The following is a 23,130-nucleotide window of genomic DNA, read 5'->3' as shown; positions in this document are numbered from 1 at the left end:
ACTGGAACTGATCCAACCTAACCACGTAAGAGGAGTCGCTGGATACCTCCACAGCAGATACTGAAGTAAGTGTGGAGACAAAATCCAAGTTGGCCAGAATACGAGAGATTCTTTCCACTAAGAATTCATTAAACACATTACAGCGGGTAATCGATGGTTTCAGATTCCGATTCAAGGGAGGAGCGGCACATACTAGTCCTCTCACAACCATGAACAACTCTGCTGGATGTTAACTTGCGGATGCAATACGGGTAGAAAAGAATCGCTTCCTTGCTGCACATATCACCTGAGCAGGTCTTCAAATGAGTTCTATGTTGCAATCTGACGGATTCAGGCGAGTCTTTCTCCACCTGCGCTCTAGTTGTCTACCTCGCTGCTTCAGCCCCTGTAGTTCTTTCGTAAACCAAGGGGCCAGTTTTGAAGCGGGTCGGAGAGGATGCTTAGGAGCAATCATGTCTACTGCCCCGGTGAGTTTGCTGTTCCAGTTCTCTACTAGGACATCAACAGGATCACTGGCAGAGCCAACACTGATTCCCTCCAAGGCTCTTGAAATCCTATGGTATCCAATAACCTTCTCGGGCGGACCATCCTAATAGGTCCCTCGCCCCTGCGAAGGTGGGGTGTGACTGTGAGTCCAACCGAAACCAGATGGTGGTCCATCCATGACAATGGGGAAATCACAGGAGTCCCCACCCACGGAACACCACCCTGATCAGAGTGAAAGACCAAATCATGCGTGTGACCTGCAATGTGCGTCGGTCTCGAGACCACCTGAGATAGGCCCATAGTTGTCATGGCTGCTATGAACTCCTGAGCCGCCCCGGACAAATTGATCCCGAAATGAACATTGAAGTTGCCCAGCACCACAAGCCTAGGCGACTCCAATACCAAACCCGAATTGGAGTGGATGACATCATTCATTCTTTCATTCATTCATTCATTCATCCGATTTCTTCCAAAAATGGCTCAGGGAGGTTTGCACGGAGAAATAACAAACAAATAAGATGGAACCCTGTCCCCAAAGGGCTCACAATCTAAAAAGCAAAACAAGATAGACACCAGGAACAGTCACTGGAGGTACTGTGCTGGGGTGAATAGGGCCAGTTACTTTCCCCCTGCTAAATAAAGAGAATCACCACATTAAATGTGCCTCTTTGCCAAGTTAGCAGGGGGATGCCATTTGGAAATCCCTATGTGTTTCAACAGCTGTAGCAAATTTGGTTCAAAGTGGTTAGGCGTTTCAGAAGTTAGCCCACATGTGCCTAAAGGTTTAGGTGTCCGCCATCTTGGATTGGGGGGGATGACATCATCACAGACTATGCCTTTGAGGTGTTCCTATGTGTCCCTACAACTCTACCCAATCTGGTTCATATTGGTCCAGGCGTTGCAAAGTTGATGGGGGCGGGAACACACAGATGGACAAAAACACGGACGGACACACAGACACAGACACAGAATGCCGGGTGATCTCATAAGCCTACTGGAAAGTAGGCTAAAAAGGTTCTAAACTAGATCCTTCAAATTATAGACCTATAAGTCTCCTGTCAATAACTGGCAATCTGTTGGAGATTCAGCTCCGCATGGCATCAACCTTTTGCACCAGTAACTCTAATAACAACTAGGGCATTGGGAGTAGAGCTAGTCAGTTAGGGTCTCCTACTCTTTCCTGATGATCTCTGCCGCTATGACCCCTCAGTTGATTGAATGTACTCAGAAACTTCCTGGGAGTGACTTCCTCCTTCTCCACAGAATGCTTCTAGCTTGCTCTCTCAGCACCATGTTTCTATGGGTCTCTCACTGACCAACATGTAACCAGAACCTAGACATAGGTTCATTTCATTGTAAGTCATTTCCTCCAACACAAACTCTATGCCATATATCTTAATTAAAAATTAGTTGAGGGGTGAAGTGAATAACATCTTTAGTACTGAACAAACTGCATTCTGGAGGGGCCACTCCACTTTAGATCATGCTACTGAAAGTTTCTGGAATGTAGGGGGTTGCCCTCAACCCATATTAGCATGCTGGTGTCTACCTTATTTTCCTGTTTAAATTATGAGCCCTTTGGGGACAGGAAACCATCTTAATTTTTTTTAAAAAATTCTGTGTAAACCGCTTTGAGAACTTTTGTTGAAAAGTGGTATATAAGTAGTAGTAGCAGCAACAGCAGCAGCAGCACACTTGAACTTGCTTGTGTGAGTTGGGGGCTCAAGTACTTTTATTTCAGGCATCCAGCCTGCCTGGAACTGCCGGTGGTAGCAGTGAAAACCCTTCTTGGAGGAATCTGGGGGTGTAAAGGCTTGGAAAGTAACATTTCTCACATGGGTGTTGCTGGTGTTTCAGTTGTGTTTATTCTTAGATTGTGAGCCCTTTGTAGACAGGGAGCCATTTTCTCAATTATTTTGCTATGTAAACTTTTTTGTGCTCAAGTTAATTCTCAACTCTCGGTGGAAAAGGAAAGCTATTACCATGTTACATTCATAAGAGGGTTGCACAATGCTGCATATAGCTTGAATCTGCTATAAGCGGCACTAATCATATGCCCCAGAGGGAAGGCAAAACAAAGCAATGCCATGCAAATAGGTGTTGTGGCCTTCTCAGTCCATTAGCACTGCTTTGAACTGCCAACTTAGAATTGTGGGAAGGCCAGATAGCCAGGGCCGGAGCCAGACTATTTTGCGACCCCTCTGAGGTCTGCACTCTGCGCCCCTCTGAGTTCTGCGCCCTAAGCGGCTCCCTAGTTGGCCTGATGGTAACACCAGCCCTGCAGTTAGCACTGAGTGACTTTTAATAATTGGACAATATGGGCAGGAGCCCAAAACTGCCTCCAAAAATAAAGAAAGAGGGTTTTCTGATTCCTTCTCATTCTCATTTCTCTAGTCATAAGTCTAAGGTATTTTGGTTATCATGGTTATGGACAGAGGCGCTCTTACCCCTGGACTTCCGGGCTGAAGTCCAGGGCATCCAGTCCCCTTGGGGGTCCCCAAACCCTTTTTAGTCTGTCCCGGGTGGTATGGTCACGCTAAAAGTGTGTGTGAAATACTATTTGTGTGTGTGAGAGGAGCCTTCAAAAACCTTTAGGTCCATGCTCCAAAATTCCCTAGGTGCCCCTCTGATTATGGAACCAGTTGTCCAAGAGCCATTCAAAACGTATCTAGGAAATCAGAAGTAAATTCAGAGGCTCAACATAGATTAAAAGCCACTCAGAGAAACATCACACTGAGATTCAGGAGGAACAATGGTCCATTAGGACATGACCTCCCTTGTTACACCTCCCCCTGCTGACTCATCGGTCACACGAGCAGAGGTGCTTTCTGGGAGCAGAAGCATATGCTTTTCTCTGCCGGGTTATAGTGTTGTATATTGACATATACAACATATATAGTTGTATTATATTATTATTATATTACATATATAGTTGTATATATGTTGTATATAAAACATATATAGTTGTATATAGAGTTTAGTATATTGACAAAAAGAGAGAGGAAAGTGTGCACACGTGCATCTGTGTTTGTGCTTAGGCTTTCTGTTAGTGAGAGAAACAAAGGGAGCAAGATGTAAGTAGGATTTCATAAAGGTTTCTACTTCCTGATTCTATCATTCTCTTTGCGATTTCAGGACAGGCTTGGGGCTTCCTCCTCTCTGTCTTAGGCAAGCATCTTTTAAATAGAGATTGTCCTCAGGACATGCTCTGATGCTTCAATACACCTGTGTGTGTATCTTCATGAGTCCAGGTGCTGGACCATTCATTTGACCCTTTTAAGCAAAGGCTAGTGCCACCTACTGGCTGGACATATTAGAGCAACATTTCCTAACAGGTGGCCCAAGCTCAGTCTAGGGGCAAAGAGCAGGAGGACCCTGCAAGCCCCACCTCTCATCATCTTTCCACTCGGTTCTAGGCTGCAAAGGCTGCGGACCCTCCTACGTAACCGGAGGCCCAGGTCTGGTGAACAAGATGGAAGCAGCAAAAGAAAAGAAGAGGGTGCCACAGTTCCCATGGCTGCTTACCCTAAGAGCTGGCACTTGATAGCCTGCTGCAGAAAGCCAAGAGACCACCAGGAACCTGAACAGCAGGGGTGTTTTGGCATCAGCACTCCATCAGCCCCTCCCAGAACCAAATGGTACCATCTGTGCAGGCAGAGGGAGGCTGTCACTGTCAAGGATGGGGGAGAAGCACACAAACTCTGGCAGTGCTTCAGATTCCCAAACAAGCACTCCGAGAATCATAAGCTGCCAGAGACTCAGGTGAAGGAAGAGAAACCACCAAAGTCAGTGGACAGCTCAACAGAGAGGGTCTGAATATGGGAAGAAATGGGCCACACAAAAACAGGCAAAACTCCAGAGCACTTGGAAACCAGTCTGGAGGTGAGGAGATGCTCAGGATTGGGGGGGGGATTTAGGGGTTGGGAATGGAGAATCTTAGAAATTGAGGCCAATAGGTGAGGATGGGAGGCAGAGCAGCTTCGCCAGTCGCTATACTCTTCCTAAACAAAGAGGGTTCCAGTGAGAAGAAACTGGGTCCTTTTTGGAGGAAGGACACAGATGGGTGCATTAATATGTATGCACATTCTTCCTGTTCTTTCCCCCATATTCATCAGTGAGCAGTATGCACTGCTCCCTCGTCTCCTCGAACGAACCAGAGCTGGAGGACCTAAAACTGGGTGAGGAGCTCATGGTGGACCGCTCCACACAGACGGTCTGGGAAGACCAAAGTGATACTGAGAGGCAAAGCTCCAGAGCACTTGGAAACCAGTCTGGAGGTGAGGAGATGCTCATGATGGGGGGGGATTTAGGGGTTGAGAATCTTAGAAATTGAGGCCAATAGGTGAGGATGGGAGGCAGAGCAGGTTACAAGGTAACTATACTCTTCCTAAACAAAGAGGGTTTCAGTGAGAAGAAACTGGGTCCTTTTTGGAAGAAGGACACAGATGGGTGCATTAATATGTCTTCACATTCTTCCTGTTCTTTCCCCCAGATTCATTAGTCAGCAGCATGCACTGCTCCCTTTTCTCCTCCAGCTCCTACCACTCTGAGGTGGAGGACTGCAAAGTGGATGACGAGCTCATCGAAATCATCCACAGGCATATGGAGGACAGAGAGGAGGTACAAAACCCCACATCCCAGGTGCTTCCTCCACAGGTTGCTTCCATGTTCTGGACCTTTACCTTTCCAATTGCTTTTCTGCCATCAGATGGAAGGGAGGGGAGGTGGGCACGAACGGTGGTTCCACATGACATGTCATATAGGACTGTCACGGTGATATTCCCTGTGAAAATCAGCAATGCCTCTCCCTACCGTCATGATCTTACTGCATGATGAGACTCAGAATTAAGCCCCATTCAGCACCTGCTCCTTTGTTTCATTTCTGCCTCCTCAGTCCTCACTCCTTTCTTTCCAAGTGGCTTCTGCAACTTGGGCTGATTCAGAGGCACACAAGTGAACAGGAAACAACTGAGACAAGGGGCAGAAGCCTATTTAAGGATTTCCTTTAAGGGACGGAAGTCCTGGGAAGCCTCCAGAGTGCTGTGCCTGGATATTCTGGCTCTGCCCTTGCATTTTAACTCCCAAATTGCACCACAAAGAGGGTGTGGAAAAAGACAAGAGGGCATCATTGAAAATACGGGAAAGTGCTGGGTTGCCCTGCCCTCCGTGTCATCTGGATCCCCTGAAAACACTAAGTGGATGAAATGTGTGCCTCCGGGACAAAATGACTGGAGCAGAAGCAGCCACGGAGCCCAGAACAATTTGCATGGTGGCCTACGGATCCCACCCCTTTTGATTCCATCCCCTTTTCAGTTCCGCCCTCTCTCTGTGCACTAGCACTCTTGGCAGCAAAGTTACTCCCAGGCAGAGGCGTAACTAGGGAAAACTGTGCCTGGGGCAAGCACTGAAATGGCGCCCCCCGCCCCCCCCAACATACATCTGACTGACATCCCCCTCTCATGAATTACAAAGTAGCGCTCTCCGGCTGCCCACCCCACCTCCTTGTTCTCTTTCTGCATCACAAACAGCCTCCGGGATTTTATTGCCCAGAGAACTCATTCCTATATCGATGCATCCAGCTACTATTAACAAGACAAGGGGCAAGGCGAGTTGGGGGAATCCAAAGCTTTTGCTCGCAAGAAGAGCACAGTTAAACGAGAAAGGCGACCACAATGCATTCAGTGTCCCCTTTCTGCCCGATTTCAGTATTTGTTGGCACGTTATGTGCTAACAATTCTACTGATTTCCAAAAGCCAAAGTCCATTCACTGGCAAAAGGGAGAAATGTTCTGGTTGCTAAATAATACTGCGGTGTGTGTGTGGGGTGGAGTGGGGGGAATCCAGAGGGGAGAGTCCTTTATTCGAGCAAAAGTCTACAATGACAGCCAGACTTTCTCACATTCAATGCAAATAGTTCAGACCTCCCTCTACAGATTAGGGGAATGGCATGGAGAAACATATATTTTACAATTTGTTTTAGGGGCCTTTTAACACACCCCATTCCTATCACTGTCTTTACACCTCCATATGAACTCTCCCCCCACCCTACATTTAGGGCTAGGTGATCCGTCTTTATAGAAAGGACTGGGGTGGGGCGAAGTTTAGGGGTTTAAAAACACCCAACAAAGCCCAGCTACTTCCAACGCAGTGACAAAGTTAAACCAAAAAGAAAGAAAAGAAGGGGGGGAGTGAAGGGGGGAGAGAGAGCAGATGTCAAAAGCTCTGTTCACAAGACAATCTTGTGAGAGAAGATTCCACACACACCCCGCCCCACACACACACCCCGCATAAAATAGATTTACACTGGGCATTAGCTCACTTCTGAATTGCACCGACAGAGCATTCCAACTGCACAAATTAAAAGAAGGGGGCCAAAGACGAGATTGCCTTGTTCCTAAGAAGCAGCACTGCAAACAAGCCCGAGTTAAGTTGCTCCTTCTTAGATCCAGGCTTGTCAGGATCTAAGTTGCAGGGTTGCTCCCATCCCAGTCCTCAGGAACACGTTGCTGAAGCTGTGCATTGCTGCATGTATGGATACCCGCACAAATAAATCATGGCAGTGTGAGCTGCTCCAAGCTGCTGCAGGAATTGCTTCAACCTGAGGGCAGATTTCTGCCCTTTTAAATAACACCAGCCCCCAATGGCGCGGAGCGAGGGGTTCCCTCCCTTGTAAAGTCATCCGCAAGGGGAAGGAGCACTCAGTAATCTTCCAAAGCCAGAAGGAACCGAGAGATCAGTTCCCACCCCAGCAATCTCAATACTCCCCCACCCCAAATAAATCGCCCTGAAGTCCCCCGCTTTCAATCACTCCCTTGGAACAGTGGAGGGGAGAGCCACCAGGTTTGTGAAAGGGGATCGGCCTGAAATCTGCATTTCCCAGTGTTTCCTTGCAAATAGTCAGGTCCCCCCCCCTTTCCCCCCCAAAGAGCTTGTTTTGCAAATTGCAAAGAAGGAAAAGAGCTCTCACCGTGGAAGCTGCGTTGCACCAACCCTCCTCCCTCCCTTCTTTTCCCCCCTCAGATTCTCTTCTTCCTGCGGTTGGCGAGTAAATCCAACCCCAAAGCCAAAATAAAATAAAAACGAAGATGAGAAACAGAAGCGGCTCTTCTGTTCCAAGCTCACTTCAGTCCAGCTCGCAAGCGAGAAGCATTGAAACTTCCAAACAAGCACACCAAACAAAAACCCAGTGAGCGGCTGCACGGGGCCAGGGCGAGAGGGAAGGCAGAGGGAGACAGGCGAAGGCGAACAACCCCCGATCCAGCCGCGCAGAGCCCTTTCCCCCACTTGGCGGCCGCCGCCCGCTGGGTTTCTCTGCTCTGGTGCGGACGATTGGCTGCTCGTCGGTCGCTTGGTCGGTCTGTGTGGCGGCGGCGGCAAAATAAAATTTTCGGCAGCAAAAAAAAAAAAAATTCCAGAAATTTTCAGGGATCAGTGGGGGCACTTTTTGGTGCCCCCCCCAGCAAGTGGCGCCCGGGGCACGTGCCCTCCGCCCCCCCTATTGTTACGCCTCTGCTCCCAGGACTCTCATCTCAGAGCTAAATGAGCTTCTTTCAGCCTGACGTGCGGCAGAGTTTGCTCTTCTGACAATATACCTGTTGGTATAAAGTTCATCCTGTCACCAACCCCTTGCCAAGACAGAGAGGAAAATGCACCCTCTTGGAGGGGCCTGCTTGTCTATTCACGTTAGGAAGGGAAGAGATGAATGGTCTACCCAACTCAGGAATATCAATTGCCCATGAAAGAAGGGGAAGGGCTGACAAAGAAATGTAGATGACAGAGATCCCTCTCATTTTCCTTCCTGCCAAAACTCTACAGAACTCCCCAGTTTGGTCCACCATGTGGCCAAACTTGCAATCTGCATCATGGATTCCAGGAGGGATGTGAGCCGATATGCTAGGGTGGGAATCTAACGGCTCCTAGAGGTGCTTCTCCACCACAAAGGTAAGAAAGCTGATGAGATCAGCACCGCTTTCTAGATTATTATGTGTTCTATAACAAATGCCTTAGTTTGACATACCAGTAAATAAGATTATAGCCCCTGGTCTCCTGTCTTGGTCCATTTATATCCACTGATTTCAGCTGGGTCCCTTGAAAGATTCTTCAGTAAGGGTGTGTCCTCCACAAAGATGACTCTGCTAGTGTGACCAGCAGCTGATTTAGCTGGATTTCCTCATCTCCCCTTCTCCACTAGACCCCATCCTATAAGCAAACATGGAGACAATGAGTATACAGGCCCTCTTGTAAACCAGACTCGAACCTCTTATTTCTCAAGTCTGGCTTCGGACCACTGCTGCAGTGAGCCATGGCGGGGTTCAGGCAATTCCTCTTGGGGGGGAATCCGGAAAGACTCCCAGCCATTCTGTCAGAAACCCCCCTATGTCATCAGGATGTATAACTATTTAGCCCTGATGTTTCCTTCTCAGGCCAGAGCAGCAATGAAGCTGGGGATCTGTGGAGCTGGAGATGGCAGGAGGATGAGAGAATTCTGGTCTATCTAAACACAGCCAGAGTTGGGGAGGTAAGAAGATCCCTCTATGTGGCTCCCTTGGGTGCCAGAATGGTCCGTTGTCCCTCCTTTTGAGAGTGTGAGAATGGGCAGAGGCGTCTTCATCACTTTCTGCATTCAAGAAGCGCCAGTATCAGCATTAGGACATCTTGACACAGACCACTCCAGAGACACAGTGGGCTAAATAACTGCAGTGCATGTTAGTTCATGGAAATGCGACTTTCAACCTGCTGTAGTGGCATGACTCCTTGATAAGACAATGATGATTAATTTGGAATATCTACATCTATCAATGCACATGGTCCTTTACTGAGTAGCCTGAGCAGAAGGACAGGTCCTTCCCCAAGCAGCTTGTCATCTCAATTCTGACTGTGGAGGAGATCAAAGAAGGAAGGAATGAAGAGGGAGAATAGGAGAAACAGTGCTTATGAGCTGAATGCATGTGAATCAAGCTGCACATCTTTGGGCTTCAAGGGAATTAATTGAGGCTGATTCTAGATTTTAGGTTTTTGGAGAGATCTTTAACAAATATCAGCGAAGATCCTTCCTGAGGACCACTCTTTGGGCCACTGATCATCCCCTCCACAGGATTAAAGAGGCTGGTCTGATTCTGCTCTACTCCCTCCTTGGCAAGTCTGATACACTGATGGGGCATGAGGTGAGCCACTGGTTACGCTGCATGGTATTGGGGGTGGGGGATGGCACACAGCCCGAGCCCTTTACTGTAAACAAAAAGGGGCCTCTGATTCAGGCGGGGTGGGCATTTTCCCCATCTCTCCAGGAGGAGGAAATTAGGAGGAAAACCTGGTGTCGTCACTTTAAGGACATTTAAGAACAGCAAAGGGCTGCCTGAAGAACTCCAAGGTATCTATGAAAACCAAGGTAATCTCTATTTCCAAGGAATTGGGGAAGGGAAAGCCACATCCCTGGAGTCACAGTGCAAGTAGAAGTAAGTACTTTCTCCCACCAAAAAGCATCCCCTGTACCTTAGCTGGTCTAAGGAGTTAAAGGTCCCAAACATATTGCTGTAATGTGTGTGACCCAGACTTCCCAAGGGGTCATGTCTTGATTAGTCAGAAAACCTTGCATTAAGTCAATCCTTTTAAGGCCACATGCACATGTGCAGTGCATCCTGGGAAGATGGAACTTTTGGGAGAGAAATTCCTATAGTTCCTTGCTTTTTCAGGGACTACAGGCTCAAGGCCACATCCAGGGACCTCAGATCTAAATCTAGTAATCCTATTATGAATGTCACCCTCCCAGCCACCCTCTACTCCTGCTGCCAGGACCCAGAAATTCAATGTGGACCTAATGCAGAATTTGGGCGAAATTTATGAATGTGGATGCTTATCTAGAAAATGAATCCACTAATGTGGGATTATTTTCAGAGCCAATTTTCAGCAGCCCACCTAACTTCCATGGCATTTAATACAAGCTACACCTTTGACTTGCCTTCTAGCTGTATCTTTTATATCCTGTGCCCTCAAATGATTACTACGACAGGACTATTCTAGAAAAAAATACGAGCCATGACATAGCTCCAACAGGGTTCTTTCTGCGAAAATACCCACTGCTTTGGAAGCAGACAGTACTATTTGCTTTGAAAGCCTGAATGCTAACACCAGCCCACATACAACTCCTATTACATTAGGAGTTCTACAGTGATTCCCATCCCTAACACTTTCCTTAGTCAAATGGTGCTGGCATCATTATATTTTTCCTTCTCTTCTCTCCCATTCAGTTGACTTACTGATGGACCTTGGCAGTGTAGCTAAGCTGACTACCCTCCCATGAAACCTTCTTCCTTCCCTCCCATGACACCTTTCCTTTGTAACGTGAACGTAATATTTATTTGGTCCTTGACCAGCAGTATTACAAATACAGACATAAAAACATAAACTATACATTAGCACATATTTTACAAAGAATATAACAGTATTTAGCCGCAGTTCTAATTTTATCTTCATCACATAGAGAAAATAAAAACCTCAATGAAACATCATCTGCTCTTCCATTAAAATTTATCAGAAGGGGAGAAAGTAGCTTTCCTCTGGCTTCATCATAGAAGCTGCAATGTAAAAAGGCATGTGCTATTGTTTCAACACAGCTCTTATCACAAGGACATACACGATTCACCAGGGGAATTCCTGCATATCTACCAAACAGAACTGCAGACGGAAGGACATCCAACCTGGCCAGCATCATGGCTCGTCTATATTCAGGAATCGTAACTACCTGGAGATAGAGGGCCAAATTAAATCCACTCAATTGGTCACCCAGGAACGATCTTTTAGATATCTGGGAAATTTCATATTGCAATTCAATGTCCATTAGGCGTTGAATAATTTGGATACGAGCTCTGTTGTAACCAAGCTCCTGTATGGCCTCTAAGGAGTAGCCACAGCGGGCCAGCTTATCAATGGCCTCAGTGTGCCATCTAAATTTAAAGGAGTCCTGTTTTAGAAAAGCAACCAAACCCTCGAGCAAAAAATAAATTTTTAACCAGTAAAGAATAATGACTCTCCATAAGCATGCCTGTAGCCTAATCATTCCGACCTCTCTTCTCAGAGCCACCGTGGGGGCACATCTGGGAACAGCCAGTACAGCTCTTAAAAATTTTGACTGCAGTGCCTCCAATGGATCAAGATTTTTAACTATGCCCAACTGAGCTCCATAAAACTGTTGAGGCAAAACCTTTGCCAAGAATAGTTTGACCACAGCCGGAACATAGTGTAATAGTGTAATAGTATTACCCTTAGTGTAATAGTAAGAGAGTATTGATTTAACTACTGGTTTGGCCTTTAAAACTGCCGAATCGAGGTGAGGTTTACGTGAACAGGAAGAATGAAATAGAGCTCCTAATACCTAAAGGACTTAACCTGCTCTATCCTATGTGAGCTTATTGACCACTGATGCCCTCTGGGCCGGTTAGCAAAGACCATGACTTTTGTCTTTTGATAATTGATCTTCAAGTTCTCCTGTGTACAGTATTTATCTAACAGAAGGAGAACACGCTTTAGGCCAATAGGTGTTAGCGAAAGAATCGCCATATCATCCACATATAATAGAATGGAGATATGCCTATTCGCGATCTTGGGAGGATGCGTGGAAGGGGAGGAAATAAAAGAGACTATAGAATTGATATACAGGTTAAATAGCGTAGGGGCCAGTATACATCCTTGGTGGACCCCTCTATCTGAGGGTATTGCAGCAGTCAAAGCCCCTTGGAGGTTGTAACATACCTTTAGAGTGGAACCAGAATATAAAGTAAAAATTAACAAGAGCAGTCTTTTCTCGATGCCCAGCGTCTTTTCCAGAGTCCTTCTCGAGGGATAAGGTCGAACACTGATTTTAAATCAACAAAGGCTGCAAAAAGTCCTCTATGTGATTTCGTTGAATACTTAGCCAACAGAAATTGAAGAACCAGGGCATGATCCAAAGTGGATCTCCCTTCTCTTAAGCCCGCCTGCTCTAGAGCCAGGATATCCCTTTCCTCAAGCCAATCTTTTAGCTTTAAGTACAGATGTTTAGCATATATTTTGCTAATTAAGCTTAGCAAGCTGATTGGACGATAATTTCTTGGATCGCTCCTAAGTCCTTTTTTATAAATTGGGACCACTATAGCTACTTTCCACTCATTTGGTATTAATGCTGTTACATCCATAGCCGTGAAGAGAGAGGAGAGGAGCGGGACCCACCAGGTCATATTTGCTTTAAGAGCTTCTAGAATGATACTGTCAATTCCAGGGGCTTTCCCCGAAGGGAATGAACTAATCAGCCTCTCTGCCTTTGCATGTGTTACAGGGGCCCACACTGGGGTATCCAAAGTCTGGAGTTGCTGTTCAAAGTCAGTGCTACCACTGACTTTGATGGCTGGTTTTTGATACAATGTACGAAAGTGGGCTTCCCAGATTTCAACAGAAATACATGGTGGGAGACAAGGTGTTGATTTATTTAATGCAGGGGTCACCAATTTCCAAAACCTAATCTGATTTCTCTCCTTGGCTGCCTCTATCAAAAGTTTCCAACCCTCTTTGATTGATACCTCCTTCTTCCTCTTAATTAGTTGTTTATACTGTGCTTTCTTTTCTGCAACCTCCACTCTAGGAAAGCTACCAGGGTCAATAGTAAAGCTTTTAAAAGCTCCCACCAATTCCGTTTTTGCTGCCCGACATTCTTTATCACACCATCACTTGGATGGGAGTTGGGTTGGGTGCATAGACACCTTATTAGAATTTGACATGGCCAGGAGAATACGATTCACAATATTTTCATAGTAACCAAGGATGTCTTCCATCTGATGAACGGGGGATAATTTTAAAATCCAGTCCCGCCATTTAGACATCTCCGCAGAGTGCAGCAAAGCAGAAACTTGCAAAGCACTGTTTTTTGTCCACTTTCTACCTGGAACCAAATTTTCAGTTTTTCCATGGGCATTTACACAGTCTAGGACAGGTGTCCGGTCAGTTATCCAAAAGCAACACTCAAGGGGAAGATGATCACTTTCAGGGTGAGGAATCACCCTGAAAAAAGCCAAATAGGGTATCATATGACGGGAAATGGCCATATAGTCAATCAACGAAGGATTATTGCTGGTCCAATGAGTAAAATGGGCTGGATGATCCAACTCTATAGCACCATTTACAATATGAAGATCAAGCCGGTAGCATATCGTTAGTAGTCTAAACCCTCTCAAATTTAATCTAGCATCTCTGGAGAGTCTAGACAGCAGTGGGAAAGGAACAAAATCGTCCTCAAAATGACAATGAAATCTATTCAAAAGGGAGTTATTATCCGACCCAAGCCAGGCATTAAAATCCCCTGCAACTAAAATCTGTGAGCCAGGATACTTTGCTTCAAGAGAGGATATAAAATCCTCTAACTTATCCCAGACATCATAAATCATAGAGCTGGACCCTTCTGACGGGATATAGACCGAAATCACCAAGATTTGAGCACCACGAACATCAATGAGAACTGCAAGCGCTAAATCATCTAATCTGCCAATTTGGAATGACCTTAAGCTGAACCTGTTTGAAATTAAGACAGCAATTCCTCCCTTGGCGCGATCAGCTCTTATACCTGGTTTGGCATCTATAGAAAAAGTTGTATAGCCTGACACTTCAAAAGGACTCACAGCCCAAGCCTCCTGTAAAAGTAAAATATCGTAAGTTGCTAGGCATAAAATAAAACTGGGATCAGCAGAGCATTTCCTCCACCCAGCAATATTCCAATTTAACAATTTTAACTTAAGAGCAGCACTTATAAGTAGTCTGATTTTATATTATCATATTATTATTATCATTATTATTTTAATATTGTTGTATTGCTGGTCTACGACCAAAATAAAGTTTGACATTTTACATTTACACTTATAAGTCAATTTCTATCGCCAGAGGCCGGAGTCTCCTCTACCTCCGGCTCGTGGGGACCAAAACTGCTAAAATCATTTGGTTAATTAGCTCTGGCGCAGAGTTGCCTCCCCCAACTTGCTCGTAAGGCCGCAATTGTGTCTGCTGGTCCACCAATTTGGTCGCAGCCAGCGTTTCTGAGCAAACAGGAGAACCAGAAGGGGAATTTGAGCCTAAAGAAGTAATGGGGGGATGAGCACTGTTGGTAGATTCAGAGGTGTGTTTAATTCGTCAAAACAAGGATCAGTCAGTATTCCCAGCCACTTATTTTTCTCCTCCTGTGTATATTCAGTTAGGGCCGTCTCAACAAGATTGGTAAGTGCCTTATTGACCAAACCGGAGTCTAAAAGGGGGACGGCGCAGAAAGGAGAGATCCCCTTTAGGTCAGCATTATCAGATATTGGCATTTGAGTATCTGTAGAGTGCGATTTAGTCCACTGGGGGCCTTCATTTTCCATGCACTTAGACAGAAGTTCCTGGTTTTCCTGATGACAGAATGCAAACAACTTAGGAGATACCACCTCCATTAGATTTGTCTCTTTTATGTCCTCATCTAAAGGAGAGGCTAAGGCATAGAAGGAGGCATTGATAAAGTCTTGTATCCTTTGCATTTGTTCTGTCAGCTTAACAGTTTCTGAAGGGGAAAGATGGCTAAACGAGCGTTCAGCTTCATCTTTATCATTCCCAGGGTTCTGTGATTTTAAAGTACAGTTGCAGGTGCATTTTCTTTGATGGACAGTTTCAGGGCCATCAAAAAAGACTATTCATCTCTAGATCTAAGCTTCCAATGCAATATATGTAGATCTTTAAAACATCTAGTTACTCTGATCCCATATTTGGCAAGATATCTGTTGGAACGTAAAAGGATCGATGGAATCATTCCCGCTCTACAAGTCAACATGATCCTTTTACAGCGATTTGAAACTGGTAAAAATTTACAATGCATAATGTCATCATATGTAATAGACTTCCTTGTCAATAAAGCAATAGAACGAACAATAAATAAATTTATTCCTTGTCAATAAAGCAATAGAACTATAGCTGCCTTATGGTGCCATTTGTTATTGTTTATTGGGATCTTTGATATTGATAGCATAACATTATTAGGCTGCAACACATAATTGGATTTGGAGAGATGTGCTTCTGAACTTGCTTGAAGGAAAGACCGAGATCTATCCTCAGCTTTAAACATTGCCAAATGGGGCAGAAAGTAATTGGAATTACGAGCACACATCATAAGAGTTGCCAGTCTGTTGTAATAGAGGTGATGGGGTGATAGTTTACTCAACTGCCTATCAAGCTTATGCATATTCTCCAATATCAATTTTAAGGTGCTAGCAGTCAATTTATAGAATTGAGAGAGAGTAGTAGTTAGCCAGCTTAATTCTGATATAGGCTTGGCTGGGCTAGCTGAGGTCTTATCTTCAGGATTCTTTGGATTGCTGCCAACATCCTCCAGCAAAGTTATCACCTGGGGTTCTTGTACTTTATTTTGCCTTATTCCCAAAGGGGATTGAGAAACATCAGTTGCAGATAAAATAATCATCCAAACAGGATTGCTTAGCATTTTGTTCACCTTCTGCAAAATCTGGAGAATCTCCCAGCATTAGACTAGAAGAAGAGCTCTGTCGAAGTCTTTTATTTTTGACCATTGCTGACTCAGTTATTAGCAACGCAGCTGAGGCAAAACAGAGAATGTCTTATCAAGGTTCTTGACAACAGTTGTCTCAATTTAGAGAAGATTTATGGTCAGCCCAGTTTCCAGCAAAGTCCAGCAAACAAGATAAGGTAATAAATTTTCCTTTATCTTAATCGGAGCAAAGAATTAGACATATCGGCAAAAAACTACTACCAGAGCTGCTTCTAGTGCGTCCTCCCTTCAGTGTTCTGGAACCAGAAGTCCAACACCTTTTCTTCCTTTTCGTATGAGACACTCATACTTGAACTATAAATCCTTCCACCCTAAACATATCAAGAGAAAGATCATATATCATCTGAATTAAATGTATCCGTAATCATGATCAAAATTCTTCAAAGGAATCAGGAAACTGAAATAACACCTTTTAAAACGTGGATACCATCAAAGATTACAACATCAATAGGACATCACCCAAAGTCTTTTAAGAACCATAATTCTAATAAGAAAAGATCAAGAAAAAGAAAAGCTCCTGCCTGCAGACTTCCCCAATGAAAGCTGTAAATTTCGTCTCCATAGGTTCAATGCTGGTAGTGAAAGCTCTAAAGTGAGAATGTAGTTATCTGGTCATAAAACCCTTCATAATGCAAACCAAATAAAGCAGGAGGATCCCTCAAGGCAGAACTTAAGCTGATTAACATAAATGCAGAACTCTGTGCCAGAACTATGAAGCAAGATCTTAAGCAGATCACATTAATCACTTCCTACTGGTTCTCTTCTCAATACACAATACAGCATAGTTGCCTCCTAAAAAGTCCATGGGAGGTTCAAAAATGATGGAAACACAGAGACTGAGCAACAAAAATGCAAGGAATCCTGTTAGTACTTACAAGCTCAAAAGGTATTCTCAATTGTGGGAGTGTCATTAAAAACAAAAGGGATAGCTACAAAAATAGATCTAAAGTCTAATGAAAAAGATTTTAAAAATGGATTTTGAACTTCCCATTGGACTCTCCAGATAATCCAAGGGTTTAGGAAAGAAGAAAGTTAATTATTAGAGAGGAAGAAACTGACCATGCAAAGACATGAAGTATGGATATTTTAAACGCAGAGCCAAGACAAAATTCCCAACCCATGCACACCAAATACGAGACGTTTTGGCAAATGTTCATGACTGGCATCTAGAACCTATTATATAAAAAAGAGATGACCACCAGGGAGGAATTTGAGAGAAGGGGAAAAGTTAATTTAAAGAGAAGAAGAGATCTTATGAAATACTAATATGAAATCCCTCAGTGAAAAATAAAAAAAATAACTGCATCTGGAACTTTCAATCTTCTGGAAACCAAATACATCTTCAGTGCCATAATCTAATGCAATACCATCCAATCAAACTTCAGTTTTAACCCATGATTTGAAAAAATAGAGAAAAAACAATACCCTTTGGTAGAAAGATTTTCCTCTTCACAAGAATTTTTGATAACAGCTTTTAATTCGACAGGGAATCCATAAAACCAATTCTTCATATTGAAAAATACTAATTACACATACAGGACAAAAATATAACAGCAATTATAACAACAGACTAAATGTATAAATGTATAAACTAATTTCCCCTAGTCTCTATAATACTTTTGGAAACTACAATAACAAAGAATCCAATGGGGTGGGGAAATAATCAGCTTTCAGTAAAATCTATCTCTTATAAGTAAGTTCAACCTAATAGCTTCAACAGATAAATGCACCTATATGCCTTTAAACACAGATTCCCCTATTCTTCAATATCATACATTTGCTATTTCATCAGAGGGAATAAATTGAATATGTTCATATTAAATAAGCATATAATAATAGCTAAAATAACAAACTAAACATATTAGTATAAATTGTGATAACCTAAATGTATACATTTTTATCTTGAAATAAAGCAATAGGAATTAAAAATAAGAGTAATGAATTTAAAAGGGGGGGGGAAGGAAATAAAAACCTATTATTTAATTCTCACTTATCATTTACTTCCCAACATCAAAGCAAAATAGTAAAGAGTCCCAGAAAAAATCAGATCGAATAAGTAGATACTATTAAGAGTCTTTCATAGTCCATCAAGGGGTTAACTTGAAAGTCTTAAAAACATTCATGGTAGAAAGATAAGAGGAAACACTGCCTGGACTAGCTCCATAGGAAAGAAAACTTGTGCATGGGGAAATGTGTTATCAGGTTACGTGTAGTAAATATAAAAAGTCTTAGGTCTTCTATTTTTGATCATTCCAATTTCAAATGTTGACTTTCAGGCCAGACTTCTGAAAAGGATTTGCAATGCTGGATAATATTTATACTCCATCAGTAGTGGTAGAAGATATTCATCCAATTAGTCAACAGCAGAAAATAAAGAGAGTCCCAAAGTCCCAAAGGATGCTGAAACGTTCAAAGTTATTTCTTCCCCCCTGTTTTTCCATCACCATAATCCATAATAAAATGAAAAGGAGGCATCAAAAGCTCAGAAAATAATCCCCTTTCCATTTGTCTCTACAGTCCCAACTTCAATAATGTTGCTAAAAATTCCAGGCAGCAAGCAAGAGACATAAACATACTTGTATCACAAAAGAGCTTCTGTATTCAAACTTCCATATACATACTGTATTCAAACCATTAAAAACTAAAAAACCCTCATTCATTTATCTATTCCATCCCAACTTCAATAATGCTACTAAACGTTTGAAACAGAGAGTGCCACACAAAGAGCAAAGAACTTAATTACCAGCCATAAAACACTTTTATCAGTGCCAGAATTCCAGTGCTATGATTAGAGTTCAAAATGAGAGTAATTAGTAACTAGAGCATCAAACGCTTTGCAAAACCACTCACAGGAATTCTTCAAGGTAAAACTAAAAACTGATTGAAATAAGATGCTGGGTTCTGCAAAAAATTAAGCAGTAGAATCGCACATCGGTCATGTAAGACTTCATTCCTCTCCCAGCCAGCCCTCTTCTTAATGCCATTTACATAATTACCTCTGGCAAAGTCAGTAGGAGGCTCAAAAGTAATACAGACAAAAAAAGGGGAGGCAAGAAAAAGTAAAAAGAAATGGCAAAGATCTTGCAAGCTCAAAAGCCATGGTCATCTCAGAGATTTGATAGGAAAGAAAAAAATAGATAAATAGCAAGTTGTTCTTCAGAAGGCATGATGTTAAGCCTGTCTCCGTTCAGCCTAATGCTTAATGCAGAAAGGTCTCTCCTGAGGGTTCATCCAGGGTCCTCCAGGCTTTTTCAAGCCTGGAATCTCCCCGGACTCCCACCCTGGGGTGGTGGGGAACAAGCCCTGCACACATTCTGATCTTCATCTAACCGATGAAAGATAATTAGACCAAACGGGAGCGGAAAGCCCTGGCAGCCAAATTGCCAGGTGCTTCCCAGCAGAACGCCATCTTGCTTCTCTGTCCATTCCTCAAATTTCTCAAAAATTGTAAGTGATCGGGTAGCTGAACTATCAATGCTACTATCCATCAATATAGATCTAATTTGAAACCAAACTAGCCATGGTATTTGACATCCTGTTTGTTGTTCAATCTCAACCTTCTTAAATAACCTCTTATTTCTATGGATGTCTCTTATTCTATAAAAATTCTTTCCCTTCAACATCTTCAAATAAGCCAATCCATATTGATCTTCCCCACTATCCAGATATGTTAATAAAAGTGTTAGTGGAGAAATATATTTCTTATAGAATTAAATATATTTCTCCTAGGAATGAATCCAGATTGATCTATATGAACAATTTTATAACTAATTAATTTAAGTCAATTTGCCAACAATTTAGTATATAATTTATAATCAACATTAAGTAGCAAAATTGGTCTATAAGAGCTGACTTCCTGGTAAATCTCTACCTATCTGAAGAATTAATGTTATTTTTTGAGTTATACCACGAGGGTGGGAAACACGCTCCCTGACGTAGAACATTAATTAAAATTACAAACTCAGGTATAATAACTTCTTTAAATTCCCTAAAAAATTCCCCTATCAAACCATCTGGTCCTGGAGATTTGTAATTCTGAATGGTTTTAAAAACCTCAAGCACTTCTGCCTCAGTAAATGCTGCATCCAAAATTTTGATTCCTCTGGAGTTAATTGTGGGGTACTAATCTTATCTAAGTAGTTAAGAATTTCCCCTTGTGTTGGGTTATGAGAATTATATAATTGTTCAAAGAACTTAACAAACTGATCACTGATATCTTTAGTATTAGTGATGGTTCAAACTTTACCATCCTTTATTACTTTTATAAGCCTCTTCTCCTTAACTTTCTTTAATTTATAGGCTAACCATCTTGTAATTTTATTATCATATTCATAATAACTTTGTTTTACATAAATGGGTTGAGTAGAAATTTTTGTCGTTTCCAAAACCATGAGCTCCTTCCTTTTCTTCTCTATTGCTTAAAGGTATTAACATACCCTGTTCTGTTAAATATTGCCAATAAGTGTTTAAACCCAACTCTAGTTTATCACTCATTTGTGTTGATTCTTTTTTAATCTTTCTCATCGGATTAATGCACTCCCCTCTAATAACAGCTTTCATCACATCCCATTTCATTACTAGTGATGTATGCTCCTTATCATTTCCATTAAAAGAAATTCTTAATGTTTGGGCCAATTGTTGCTTTGCCACCCACTCCACAAGTAATCTAGGTTTAAAACACCAAACCAGGGAGAATAAAATGTTCTCCTCTAAGTAGATACTGTTTTAATTGTGTTTTAATTATGTTTTAATAATTTTAACTTTTTAATTTTAATTTTTGAAATGTTTTAATCTTTTATTGGCTGCCTTTATTGTTTGTAAACCGTCCAGAGAACTTGCGTTTTGGGTGGTATAGAAATGTATTATATAGATATAAATAAGTAAATAAATAATTTGAATTTAAAGATCACTGGGGCTTGATCCAAAAAAATAATAGGTCCAATTTCTCCCTTATGAAATTTTATGAAATGAAAATGAGTTAACAAAGTTTTAGGTGCCCATATATGGCAACCTAGAATAAGATTGGTGTCTTCATGAAAAAAAGGTAAAACTTTTTGCAGAGGGATTAAGCATTCACCAAGAATCTATAAGTTCATATTTATGCATCAATCTTGGAAAGTTTAATGATAGTGAGGCTTGTTCCTTATATTGTAAAGATCTTGATTTATTCTCGTTAGATGACTTAGTGGCATCAATATTAAAGTCTCCCGCCCAACACTATCTTAGTACCAGCAAACATTTTCATTTTCCTCCTTGTTTTCTGAAGGAAGTCAATCTGTCTCTGATTTGGAGCATAAATAGAGGCGCAAGTAATATCCTTATTGTGCAACTTCCCCTTAATAAAAATAAATCTTCCATCTTTATCTTTCAAAAAAAATATTCAATAACAAGATCAATGTCAGCTTTAAATAAAATACCAACCCCTCTTGCTTTGTTTGTCCCTTGAGCAGAAAACTGTTTTCAAAAATAGCTATCAGCAATACCATCTATCTTATAAGTCTCTTGCAAAAAGACCACAACTAGGTTAAAGGATTTAATATGTTTAGATATCCTGGCCCTTTTGATTGGATCACCCAAACCTCTCATGTTCAAGGAAACAACAGTACAGTGCTCACTCATTTTTAATTCTTAGTCCATGCTGACAATATATATAATTATTTCTCTAAGCCAGAATGTGTGGGGATACCTTGTGGAACGTTCCAGCCAGAGGTGGAGGGCGGCCGGCGGGGAGGAGGATGGCTGGCAGGCGAAGCCCCGCTGGCCTTCTCCACCTATTGGATACCATAATGTTTATTTCATAAACATATCACTGCTTTCTCCCTTATATTGATGCTGTGATGTTGCTAAAGGTTCTCTAATTCATATGATATGGTGTTGCAATATAATAGCTCCTTTTGGCAAGAAGAGATTGCTTAGATCAACCTAGTTTTGAATTCTGATTTTAGATTTTGTGACAATCAATAACTATCCTTCTTAGTCATCTAATAAGCTTCTCTTATTAATTTCTCTTGTGAAACTTCTCTTGTGGTAGCAGATCATGTCTCTCCTTTTGCAGTATGTCAACCCTTCAGTTTATCAGTAGATGCAGGGGTGGATGAATGGATAGGCAAAGTAGGCACTTTCCTATGGCAGCAAATCAGAGGGGCGCCAACTCAGAGGGGCGGCAAATCAGCCCGACTCTAAGACAATATGGATCTTGTGTTGCCACTGCAAAGCAGGCAGCGTCGAGGTCCGGGGATGGGGTGCAAAAGCCAGGAGGTGCGTGGGAGGGAGGGACGCAAACCTGGAAGCCTGGCAAGGAGGCTCCTCCTCCCGAGTCCCAGTGATACCTCTCGGCTGTGCTAGCATGAGGGGTGGCTGCTGGGGAGTGGACCAAGGAGACAGGGAAAGAGCTTTAAGTCCTGGATGGGGCCAAGCACAAGACATTGAAGTGGTGGATAGCTTCTGCCTTTTAGGATCAACCATCAACGGTAAAGGATCCAGCAGTCAAGAAGTACGCCGCAGACTAGCACTTGGTAGGGTTGCAATGAATGCCTTGGAAAGGATGTTTAGATGCCGTGACATGTCTATATCTACAAAGATTAGAATCCTTCAGACAATGGTTTTCCCCATGACATTCTATGGATGTGAAAGCTGGACTTGGAAGAAAAGCATTGACGCTTTTGAACTTTGGTGCTGGAGAAGACTTTTGAGGATATTCTGGATAACCAGGAAAAGAAACAAATGGATCCTAGAACAAAACAATCCAGAATTTTCACTCGAGGCACAAATGACCAGGCTCAAACTATCATACTTTGGAAACATTATGCGAAAACCCAGCTCCCTTGAGAAGTCCATAATGCTGGGGAAAGTTGAAGGAAAGAGAAGAAGAGGATGACCAGCAGCAAGGATGATTCGATTACGACAGCAATGAATGCACCACTGAGAGACCTTCAAGGCCAAGTTGAAGACAGGTCATCCTGGAGAGAATCTATCTATGTGGCTGCTAAGAGTCGACACCAACTTGATGGCACTTGATCCATCAATCAATCATTAGCCCATCATACTATTCTTAGACAATAGTTCTATAAAACATAA

The 23,130-nt window shown here is 42.6% G+C and overlaps 1 protein-coding gene across 7 annotated transcripts in view; it reads right to left on the bottom strand.

Annotated features, from left to right (window-relative positions):
- Window positions 1–23,130, bottom strand: part of LOC128339312 (endogenous retroviral envelope protein HEMO-like) — a 163,645-nt gene that overhangs the window by 52,999 nt on the left and 87,516 nt on the right. For 5 of the 7 annotated variants that reach the window (XR_008312983.1, XR_008312979.1, XR_008312975.1 and 2 more), the window contains one exon: window positions 15,110–16,364. The exons of the other annotated variants lie outside the window; for them this stretch is intronic. The gene's annotated coding sequence lies outside the window, so the exon portion shown is untranslated. Of the gene's footprint in view, window positions 1–15,109; window positions 16,365–23,130 lie in introns of those variants that run through there. 7 annotated transcript variants of the gene reach the window in all.

This window comes from Hemicordylus capensis, chromosome 1 (assembly GCF_027244095.1).
Source record: "Hemicordylus capensis ecotype Gifberg chromosome 1, rHemCap1.1.pri, whole genome shotgun sequence".
Lineage (NCBI taxonomy): Eukaryota > Metazoa > Chordata > Lepidosauria > Squamata > Cordylidae > Hemicordylus > Hemicordylus capensis.
This window is presented reverse-complemented; position numbering and strand designations above follow the sequence as displayed.